Raw genomic sequence first — 12,141 nt, 5'->3', positions numbered from 1 at the left:
ATTTATTTACATGCAGTTTCACCTATCGTGTCATTTTCCCTTAAACCAGAAATCTTGCTTGGCATTTCAATTTATGAGATCAGTGTCATAGTGACTTGTGGAAACAGCTTGTCAAAGTTCATCATTTTACCTGCTTAAATAATTACTTTGATCATTTCTGATATGGATCTCATTTCATATTAATTAAAATTTTATTAATTCATTAAAAAAACTCCAAACACTGGCAAAGAGGGAAAAAAGATCCAAATTATCACACTCTTGCCTCCACAGTGATCTCTTCTGTCTTATTCCAGCCCAATTCCTTTGTAACACCATTTCTTATAATTTTGTTTGATGGTTTGCCATCACACATACATTTCCATCCTGAATGTGTCTCCAGAGTGCTTTAACTGGCTGTTCTTTCTCCTATTTAATGTATGCAAATGAAGGATATGAAAAAAACTGAAAAAAACCTTTGGTTTAAACTGGTCACAGCATTACTGCAAGATTAGATCCCAATGAAAGCATTAAAGATGTGTGCCTTCAACCTATACAGCAAAGATGAAGAACACCTCCATTTTGGAAGCAAGAAATATTCATTTTGCTTTCGTCTGCTGCACAAAGTTACGTGCTGGCTCAATGGTATTATTGCAAACAGAAAATTCCATTGTGAATGGAACTTTCTATCATTGTCTCTACAAATTTAGGATGTACATGTACTGTTCCACTTTTATTTACAACAGCCCCACAAAATGCGAGAGAACTAATCAGAGCATTTAGATGAAAAATTCCTTTTCTGCAGAGAAGTAACCAGCACACAGAAGTAAATAACAGAGAGAATACCCAGGTTTTGCCTACCAGAATCCAAGCCATGGGTTGTTTCAATTATGTTTAGGTCCTCTACCATTCCATAGGAGATTCTTGAAAATTCACATAAGCTAAGAGCTCACATATTCAAGACTGTCATAAAACGAGAGAGACTCCCTTGGAAAAGCACATGTACACCAAGGTTCAGAAAAAGTTATTTAAAAAAAAAAATTCTTTAACCAGATATTTGGTCACCTGAATTATCCCTGACCAAATACCAGAACTGAAATACCAACAGTCAAGATATTATATATATGTACATATTAACAACATTCATACATATATATGAACATCTGTATGCAACATACTGAAATTAGATATTTAGAGAAGCATTTTTTCACAAATATGTGCCTTTTGGAGTATCTAATTCTGAATAGATTAGAAGAGACTCTTCCACACTGGTAAGAATTACACAATATTTCATTTGTTAATGAAAAAAGCAGACATAATAATTTTAAAATATAAGTAAGGTATTTTCCATAAAATGAGGATTCTAGATTTGTAAACTCTAACCTGATATAAAGTGGTAAAGGAATTATCAACTGCTTAGAAAGATTCTTGGATCTCTAAAATTCTTACTTGGGTCACAGATGCTTCATGAGGAAGCGATACAAATACCACAGAATCAATGCAAAGTGTTGAATAAAATGGGAATTCTAAAGAAATAAGTACACCAATCACTTAAATCCAGAATGTTATTTGAGATAATCAGGAGTCCTTTATAACATAGCCATAATAAGGAAGTTATATATTAGAGCAGAAATTACATGAGAAAAATTAGGATGGCTAATACAAGTTTTCAAGAACAAGTAGCTAAAAGGCAATACTAAGTTTTTTTAAATGTAACTGAAAATAAAAAAATGGATCCATGACATTGCTGTTAAGGTGAGAAGTAATGATGACAATAGAACGAAAACTCAGAATTTTCTGTTGAAAAGACTGTTGACTACCACCACCAAAAAAAAAAAAAAAAAAGCCAAACAGAGGGCTGCCAGGCAGCTACAGCTGTGGGGACTGGGTCTCTATGAAGCACCCTTGTGCACTAGGAACTTGCTCCACTTACACATAACTAATTAGTAAGCATTTATTTTTGAGTCTTAACTACAAACCATTAAATCAGGTCTTAGTGGGAAGCCTTACACTGACTGTCCAGAAGTATGTCCATATCCATCTGTGTAGCTCATGGTTGATTCATAGCTCTTTCTTTAAAGAAAAAAATGAATGATTGGATTTGAGCAGTCTCAGCATCCTTAACAAAAACAATTTCTTTTGGGAAATTGTCCAGTCTGCATCCATTCTTCACGTTTTCTTCTTCCTGACCGGCGGTTACCCACAGTCAGGTCATCACCAGTCTTTAACAGTTGCTCAAGTGTGGCTAGTGATCTAAAGTTGAGCTGGCCTAAGCCATAAGTTTGTTGTCCTTTCACACAGCCAGTTTTATGAATGACCTGGACATTATGGTAGTGAAAGAGAGCGTGAGGTAAGATTTGTTAAGTGTGAGAGTTCATGGACACAGGCAGGAGAAAGCATTATAGGAGGGTACAGAAGCATTGAAGGAAGGAATGCACTTCCCAAATGGAGCTGCTGAAGGTCTAAGAACGAAAACAGTTTGGAAAGTAGACTTCACTGTGATTCAGCTCTTCAAAAAGCAAGATGCCCTCTGTTTTATAGCTTTAAAAAATACCTATGCAACCAAAGTATTGCTAATGAATATTGGCCCCATTAATAATGGGGTTAACAGCTATTATGTGTTTCTTCTCTTTTATCCAGGGAGAGAACTCTATGCAGGAGGGTATTTTAAAATAAAAATGCATAGGCATAAACACATTCTGCTGGATATTAATGCAGGAGAAAGCTAATTGAGAAACAATCTTTGCTTTTGCATGGCTGAGATGCATGAAAACAGCAATTTTTGTAGAAAAGTTCATTCTGGTGCTTGGCAGAGCCAGAAAAATTTTTTTCTCACTTTCATATGAAATATACATTTATGTTTTAGAGTATGCTTATCAGAGAAGAAACAATTTTACCCACTAAAGCAAAACAATTTTACGTACCTAAAAGATAGTCATATAAAGGCTTTGATTTACTACCATATGGGAAACTCCAGCAGAGAATGGCCCAAGGCACTTGCAGAAAATGTCCTGTGTTTTTACTAGCACTTTTTTCAAAATAGTTCTCAAAATATGACTGCATTGCTTTGCTAGGGAAGGACAGAGTCTTCAAGGTTTGAGCACAAATACAGTCCATTGCTTACAGATGCTGCTCTGTAAGAGAGTGCAGTAATGACGAGGAATCCAGGAGAACTAAATATAGAAGTGAAATGACCCATACTGCATAGCCATGAAGAGGATGGCTTTGTTCAAGGAAGCTCTTCTTCAGGCCCTCTGCCCATCAGCATGAAGTCTGGGTTAAGTTTGCATCACTGCCATCTGCTTATTGCCTGTGTGTATGCCCTTGCAGTCCAGCCAGCTCTCCCTGTCTCCCCGGGTGTGCTTACAAATAGCAGTGCTCCACCTGGCACTTCACCTCAAAGGAGAAGTACATCAGTTCCTATTAAGTTTGAGCAGCACTGAAGTGGTTTTAGTGCAAAGCCAAGGTGCACCTCTTGAGTGAGACAGCATTACTTCATGGTCAAGCTCTGCATAAAGATCTTGTGGCAAGTGACTCAATGGCTTGATTTCCAAATTGACAACAGGACTAATCACTGCCATTAATCTGTTCCAGTACAGTTTCTTGGCCAGAACTTAGGACATTCTAGGCAAACAATACTATCTTTAACTACCTATAATATAAGCTAAGGCTTGCCTTCTCCATAAGGTTACTTATGATTGAAAGAATGTTTTTAAAGAAGCACCAGGATATCCAGATTGTATCTTTTCAGTATCAGCCTACTTAAACATTTGAAGGAACAAGGGAATATTCTTCCCCAAAGAAGTATTAATTACATTAGAAAATCTGCTATTCTAAATAGCTATTTTAATGCAAAATGATCTATTTTCAGAGATGTCTGGTGGAAGGATTTTATTGGTCTCTAGTGCAGCCTTAGCATATTCTTGGAGTAATTCATTATGGTTCTTTTTATCCATACCAGAATCTGTTTTTGGACATAAGCATTAAAGTCTATCTTTCTTTATACAATGGTGGTTCGTTCTAGAAAACAAGAGAGATGCTACAATACTAGAAATGGTTGAATATTGATTATCCAGGATAAAATGCAGCAAGAAAGATTAATCAGTTCCTAGACTCTGTTTTCTGGAAGTTTATCCTCATCAGGTTTTGGTGTTTGGTGGAGAGAAGAGTTTTCTTGTCTTTTTTTTTTTGATTCTGATATAAAGAACAACTCAAATCACTGGAAAAAAGAGCAAAAAATATTCCTGTCTGGATTATAAAGCCTGTAAATCTTGACACTCAATATGCAGTTCAAGCAAAAATGAGATATCACAGAGACCTATTTCTGAAAGAAGGTAAGCATGTGAGGAAAAGAGCTTCTATGACCTTGCTAATGCGGTACTGCTTAACAAATGCTGAAATAACCTAAAGCCAGGTATGTTTCTATTTGGTAGGCAGTTCTGCCAAAAAGTATCCTATGCCAACACTGTACTCTTATAAAGGAGCATAAAATCAGTGTTAAGTTAGGCTCTAGCTTTAGGTTTCAGAGAAATAAATCTGAATGATTGTATCCTATGTGTTCAAAGTTTAAAGTGAGGAAGTGCCACTGGGTCTATCATGTAATGAGCCTCCTCAGTGAATGAACAAAATTGTCACAGTGCCTTCTGTGGGAAGCAGCCAGGTGTCCCTGATAGATGATATGTCTGCTGCTTTTAATGGTGGTTAATCATTCACTGGTTGTGTCACGCAGCAATCTCAGCAGTGGTGCTATCCTAAGTAGTAAATGGCTGCTTCGGTGCATGTGTACGAACTGACTTGTTGGAGTTAGATATCTGACATCTGATTTCCTTTCCTCCAGTAGACTAGTTCACTGAGGACTAGGGATTATGCCTTAAAATCCCAAAGGGGGAATAAGAGTTTGGATTTCCAAATGCAGTTGAAAGGATGAGTCCTGTTGGGTACATCTGGCGGCAGAGCCCTCAGAACTGGAGGAGCTAGAGCAAAGCAGCAGTGACATGCCAGAAGTGTGACTACATAACAGTAGCATAAGTAACAATAATTTTATCATAAAACCCCTCCACTATCATGCTTCCATATTCCAGAATAATACTTTCACTCTAAGAACCATAATTCCATACTAAAATCAGTGTTGCCCAACAACACGAGCATGAAAATATCCAGACAAAAATATTGAGGTTAATTGAGTCTAAAACTGTGTGAGGAGAGTAACTGAGTGGGCCATATGATGACGAGTGGAATTTGATTTCAGTAACTGTAATTCCACTGTAAAAACAGTGGAACTGCTTATACATTTTCTCAGAGTCGTAATTAGTTCATGGAAATGATCTGGGAATCGCTTTGACAGTGAAGTCCAAAATTTTGTTCAATAGTGTGCAACAGTGAAAAATAATACACTAAATATATGGAAGAGGATGAATAATAGATAAAACACATTACACAGATCTTCTAAAATATGCAATATTAGTCATCCTAACTAAAAAAGGATGCTTTAGACTTTCTATGTCATATGAAAAAGAGCTTAATAAGATTGGGACTGTCTACCAAAGAGAAAAGAGGAAAATAAGGTTGTAAACACACAGATGCATAGTAATGGCTGGTGCTGCCAAAGGAGATGTGGAAGATTCAATTCTCTTTTTCTTCCCTAAAAGAAACATAGTATATGTTCAATGAGACTGAAAAGCAACATTTCCAAAACTGAAGAAGGAAGTTCTTCATGCAGTATCTAGTTAGCAATTACACTGAACTGTGCAAAGTATGCAAGAGTCAAACCCCCCTGACATTTATGGGAATAACAAAAGTTTTCAATTAGTGAGAGTATAAGAGCTATGAGCTATACACAACTGCTTGTTTCAAGTTACTACTCATTATGAATCATGACTGAAGTTTTCAAGCATGACAGATGGACTTTCAGATGTGCACTACACATTTTTGGCATCCACCTCTGAAAGTATTTGGGCCAGTCATTGTTTTAAACAAGCTGCCGGACAAGAGGAGCTACAAGTCTCGTCAATGACAGTGGTTCCTACACTCCTGAGGTGGGGAAATACTGGTTTTTTGGGAGGCAGAACTAAAACTGGAATTGTTTCTTGAAGAGGAATAAGTACCAGCAAACCTGATCTTGTTAAGTAGTTGTTGTTAAGCAGCAGCCATTCATCCTGCCATTTTGGAATTGACCCTGCCCTATTTCCTTATTTTTGCCAATTTGATACATGTTTCCATGGGAACAGAAGCAGGACTAGCCACCAGCTGAGTCAATCTCAGCTGCTGGCTCCCACTTCTCACGTTTTGTTCTGTTTCCTTGGAAACTGATGTCAAATGAAAGAGAGAAGTAAACCAGCTTTTACACTTTAGTATTTACTCTTTCTTTGGACCTGTGCTAGATCCTCTGGGCCAGTGGAAGGTTTACAGATGACTTTAATAGCCATTCATTTTCCTTCTCTCTGCAGCATCTGCCAGCCACTGGAGTGTCCCAGCAGATGCAAGTAAGAGTTCTGTTTCAGCTACTCCTGGCGGGCCGCCTGCTGAGAGCTACAATGGCAGGGTTTGAAAGCAGGCTACAGATTTCAGGAGACATTTGGCTCCCACAGTCTGTAATATTTCAAATTGGAAGGAAAAAAATTAAATTTATTTAAAAAATAGTAGGGGAAACAGATGGGCGTAATGATATTTAGAGAACAAATTGACTAACAAGCTCTGACCTGCATTAGGCTGAACACCCCCAGAAACTACTTCAGCCAATTAAATTCTTCATTTCATATTGCACATTTGACAAAGTTCTCTCTAATCCAGCTGTTAGCTGACTGAACAGCACAATGTAAACAAAACCCCATAAACACATCTGTTTATGCATATATACATATGCAGAAAGAGAAAAGAACATGATCTGACTTTTTCAAAATGTCAAAGGATTTACATAAATCTACTTGAGCGCATGAATTTGAACCAGACATCTTCACCAATTCCATACCTACGTTACTCACATATTACCATGTGAATACAAATACCCGTCCCTACCCCAGCCCACCCCACACTCCTCTGTGTATAATTTTGGTCCAAAGTATTTACCAGTCCCTACAACAGCAGTGTTATTGATGAAAGTGGATATTAAAGAAAAAAATCTACATCTGTGCAGTTGAATCCAAATTTTCACATAACTTTCATTTAAAAAATGTAGAGACAAAACAATATTACAAGACAACAGACACTGTGTACTACTCAGAACGAAATCAAAGGTTAGTTCTCTGTCTGTGGGTTCTCTAATCTGTTGAATTAGAAATGAGTTAGTCTGAGCAGCACATTTGTCCAGTTTACATAGCCATTTTTTTGGTTTTGCAATGTTTATGAGTCCCTCAACAGATCAGTCAAAGCTGACCTTCTGGCTTGTTGTGTAGTAATATGTGTCTGGCACCATAGTTATACACTTGTAATATGTAGGAATTCTGTCTCACTCACTGAAATAATTAATTTGGTAATATGAACTGACTTTTCTTTAACATATTGCACTGCTTTAACACTGGCATGGCCTACTAATCTTTCCTGCATATTGGTATTTTTGTTATTTCAACATCCTCATATAAGGTTTCCTCATATTGTTTTCTGCATTTTACATCCATATCAATGCTAGAAGCCCAAATAGGACATATCACATTGATCTCTTTTTCTCTTCAGTGTGTTCTAAAATGGCACCTTGTTCAGATTTTTTCCTCTATTTCACGTTTATTACCATCCCAGGACAAATTAGGGTGAAACCTTAAATACTGGTATTCCAGATACCAGAATGAAGTTTATTTTTAAATTTTGATAATGCTATCATAAGAATGCATAAGAGGAAACATCACAGAAATAACTACTTGATGAGTACTAAGACATCAAGGAATGCGAAGGCTGCTGCCCTGGATAAACATGTTTTAAAATTTTACAAGAAATATTGGCATCCAGTATGCAAGTTACTACTTTTATTGTATCTAACACTAATGCAAGATCTTTTTACCTTGGGAATTATAAAATGTAGTCCATTTCCCTGACAAGTTATTATTTATTAAACATTATCACTGTCTACCTTCCAAGGCCACAGAGATCCAATCTGTTTCACAGATATTTGTGTTGGGAGAAGATAAGCCAGTCAGAGCCTTTCAAGCTAAACTCTAAAGAGTTACTCCACCATAAAATCACAGAATCACAGAATATTCAGAGTTGGAAGGGACCCACAAGGATCATTGTGAATGGCCCATACAGGAACTGAACACACGACCTTGACATTATTAGTACCATGCTCTGACCAACTGAGCTAATTACAAGCAAGAGGTGAGTGTGAGTGCGTGTGTACACACAGACCCTTTCAGCTGTACTAAGTACATAATTGAATTATGACATGGCTATTGCACAGACTCCACTTTCTAAAGGATTCTGCTATTTCAGACTGTGGTTCCATTCCAATGCAGCTGAGCAACTGAAATTAGAGCAAGCTGGTTTCTTAAGTAGTTTTTGTCCTGTGGCTGGATTCTCTTTGGCTAAGAGTGAAGATCCACTGCAGTGGGTCATTTAAAATATCTGTCTTTAGACAAAGGGATAAACTCACCCTGTCACCCTTCTCTTAGAGGAGACACTACCAGAACTTCTCCTCCACACAGCTGGCTGTTTCCAGAAAATGTCTTACAGTGCTATGTCCTTAAGAGCTGTATCTGCTCAAATTTGTCATATTTGATTGAAATAGGCAAAGTTTTTTAGGCAGCAGGAAAAAACCACACAGAGCACCCTGGCACATACACACTGCCTTCTTAAGAAAGCTGTTCAAAAAGAAAAAAATGGTAGAGCCTTGCAAAGCTCTTCTCCAGCCGCATCCACAGAAGCACTGTAATTCCTCATGGGCAGTAGAGCCCAAGAGCCCAGCCAGTGAGACAGTGCAGGAAGGATGCACTCCAGTTCATGTGACTGGGAGAAACTTAGTCTGGCAGGAACCTAGCTCAGATCTGAGCATAACTGCAGAACTTTTGATTATGACAAAAAAGGTGAATTATGATGAATTATGACGAATTATGACTTAGTGAGGAAAAAAGTGATTGATCTCTCCACTGGTCTGAAAAATTAGCAAAAGGAGAAATGTTACAGCCAGTGCAACTAGGAAAACAGATGAATAGAGGTAACATTATGGATTATTTCCTTTTTTTTTTACACTGCTGCTTGAAGTTGAGAAGCCCTTTGTGTCAGCAAACGCTTTTGCATTATGTGAAAGTCAAACTTAGGAAATGTACATAGGGACACCTTTACAGTTCTTCTGCAGACCAGCATATAGTTAGGGAATTTTTAAAGTCATCCCTGCCTTGGTCTTTAACCTGTTTGCTTTTATCCAGCAATTTTATTGTCTATATATCATAAACTACTTCCCCTACTGAGGATCTGGATGCTTTATGGTTCGGTCATTACAACTTTTAACATGGTGTCTTAGGGCAGCCACAGCTGTGCTTTCCCTAAAGACTTGTGGGATCAGGGTGCCAGAAACAGGTCTGAAAACTGACAGACCCAACATCCCATATAATTTCTGCCTACCCTAAGGGGCAGAGAGTCTCCACAAATGCCTTCACTTCCCTCAGTATTTTTAGATTTAGACTGCCTATCCTCAGTTTATAATGCATGGATTGCATGGACTTTGCAAACAACTCCAGAAAAGGAGCCTGGATTTTTAAGTTCTGGGTTTAAGAACTCTTTAAAAAGTTTTTGATAATTTACTGCTATTCTTTCCTTGAAATGAACTATTTTGTGAATAATAGCAAAGAGCACAGGACATAACCAGTCTTTAGGCTTCTTGTCTTGGTTCCTTTGATTGACATGTTTATGAAGACACAGCTAACAGAGGGCCACCTGATAGAAGCCAAATGCAGAACTATCACGTAGGAAGCTGATGAGTATTCATAAACAACACTCATATGGTTCATTAGTTAGAATGACTGATTGCATTCATGACTTTGGAGCCTACATTTAGTTTAATCTTTATCACTTGGATTAGCATTAACTGACAGAAATAATCCCTTTAAAATTATTTCACAGAATCAAGTGGGACAAGAAACATCCTCTACAAAATATTCCTGAAATCAAACAGAAACTTGCCACCAGTCGTGTTTACTATGTGGCAAGTATTTTTCAAATATAGAAAATATAATATGTGGTCAATCAAACTCAACTAAAGAATTCACCATTATACTTTAAAAACATAAAAATTAAAAAATAACATAATAACAACAACAATAAAAATAACAATAATAATAATCGCAGCAAAGACAATTGTCATTTACTTTTACACAGGAGTTTTTGAGATCTGAAGAGGTGTGCTTCAGGAAAGCAAATTGCAGTTCACCTTACTGCTTTTATAATAACATATTTTATGCACATACAATAGTTTAATGACTATATTTGCTAGTACAAGACTTCTCTTTCCTTCCCACCCCAAATCCATTAGCTTAAAAAATACTCTGCGCAACTTACAGTAATAACTAAGAGCTCTAACAGTAAGTTCAAGTCAATTCTACACTGAGGGATCAAAATATTAAACATCCTCATGTGTGCATTCAGGAAATGTCACTTTGAATGGGCTTATGTAATTCCAGGAGAATTGCACTTCCTATACAAAGTTCAGGCAAGTGGTGTGCAGCCCCATGGTCTGGAAAGCCCCAAATGTGGAAAAAACACACTAAGTTTTGAGTGTTATACATTAGATGATCAAAGAATATACACTAAAAAGTTTAGATGGAAATTGCAATAATTTAAAACTACAATAAACATTATTTTTCAAGTATATGGTATTTATGGTTTTGATGCCTTTTCCTGGTCTTAAAAGCAAGAGTCAAACACAGCTGGAAGGGAAAAAGGGATTTTATCTTGGTATTTATTTTAAGGACCCTTAGGTGCACCGTGGCCAGGTTGAAGGCACCGCAATGCACACCACAGTGCACATCCCCAAAAGATCTGGTCTAACATTATAGATCTTACTAATTAGCATATCTATCAAAGATTCCCCAATGAGAGGCTCGAATGAGCCCCCCTCCCCAAGGAACCTTCCCCTGGATGGTTCTATCTCAGTTTACAGAATGTGTTCTGGAGAGGACCTTGGGGTCTGGGGCACACTGATCCCTACCTACGAAGCTTCTAAAATGTTTAGTCTCCTAGCTTGACAAACAAGTCCAAGAATGTAGGCAAAAGCACTAAGGGTACAGAAGTTGTAAAAAAGGTATAAAAAAAAATGGCAAAAGAATCATCATGGCATCAGTTTAACTTCACAGTTACTGCTTCTGTCTAGGGACATTTTACTCAAGAGAATCTAGTGGAAATCAGGATCTTTAGTTATAACTAAAGTAAAAAGTAAAATTCCTTCTATCTGAGATTATTTTAATTGAATGTTGTAACTATTTGTCATAATACACTTGGGTTTAGATGAGCAGAGAAACTGTTAACAATACTGACAACTGAAAGATCAGTTACAATGCAGTTGGAGTAAAATGAAGTAAACAAGGCTCTCAACAAGCTGCTATGGCTTCAAGCTATACACAGACAAACCAGAAGTGTCTCCAGAAGACAAATTTCACTTACATTTTCAATTTTTCACTGACAACTGTATTAGCTGGGAAGTCTTTCAAACTCTGGGGAATGACTGAGAGAAATCTTTTCAGACTCTAAAATTATTTCTTCTAAGGCATCCCTTGCAGTTTAAGAGGCATTGTTCTAGGGTATCTTCTACAAATTATACTCAAATAAAAAGTAAAATCTTCTCCTAATAAAATTCCAGAGCTACACTGCAAAGTAAGAACAAAGTAAAAGCACTGAAGTAAAATAGTATATATTTTCTTGCAAATTTTAACATCAGAAGAGAAAACTACTGTTCTTTTTCTTACCAATTGCCAAGTATTGGAGAAGAAACTAACACTTCTAGAGTGTCTTCATACAATGTAGTTTTCAGATATCACCAGTTTCCATGCTGGAGGCAATAAACTCTCAAACACTGCAAATCTACATACAGAGAGATGTTTTTTTCCTAGGTTTGAATTGTTGCTGCCATGTTTCTTGCTGTCAGTTTATCCAGAAAGCTCTATTTCAGCTCCACTTCTAGAAACCAGCCAGAGTGCTGGAAAGTGTCTACAGCTGGAATTAAGATATTACCTCCTGCCCATCAAAACT

General features: G+C 37.2%; 1 protein-coding gene across 2 annotated transcripts in view; it reads right to left on the bottom strand.

Annotated features, from left to right (window-relative positions):
* GABBR2 (gamma-aminobutyric acid type B receptor subunit 2) overlaps positions 1–12,141 on the bottom strand; it is a 470,824-nt gene that overhangs the window by 120,986 nt on the left and 337,697 nt on the right. The window lies entirely within an intron of this gene.

Source organism: Corvus hawaiiensis, chromosome 30 (assembly GCF_020740725.1).
Source record: "Corvus hawaiiensis isolate bCorHaw1 chromosome 30, bCorHaw1.pri.cur, whole genome shotgun sequence".
Taxonomy (NCBI): domain Eukaryota; kingdom Metazoa; phylum Chordata; class Aves; order Passeriformes; family Corvidae; genus Corvus; species Corvus hawaiiensis.
Note: the sequence above shows the minus strand (reverse complement) of the source record. Positions and strands in the feature narration are given on the sequence as shown.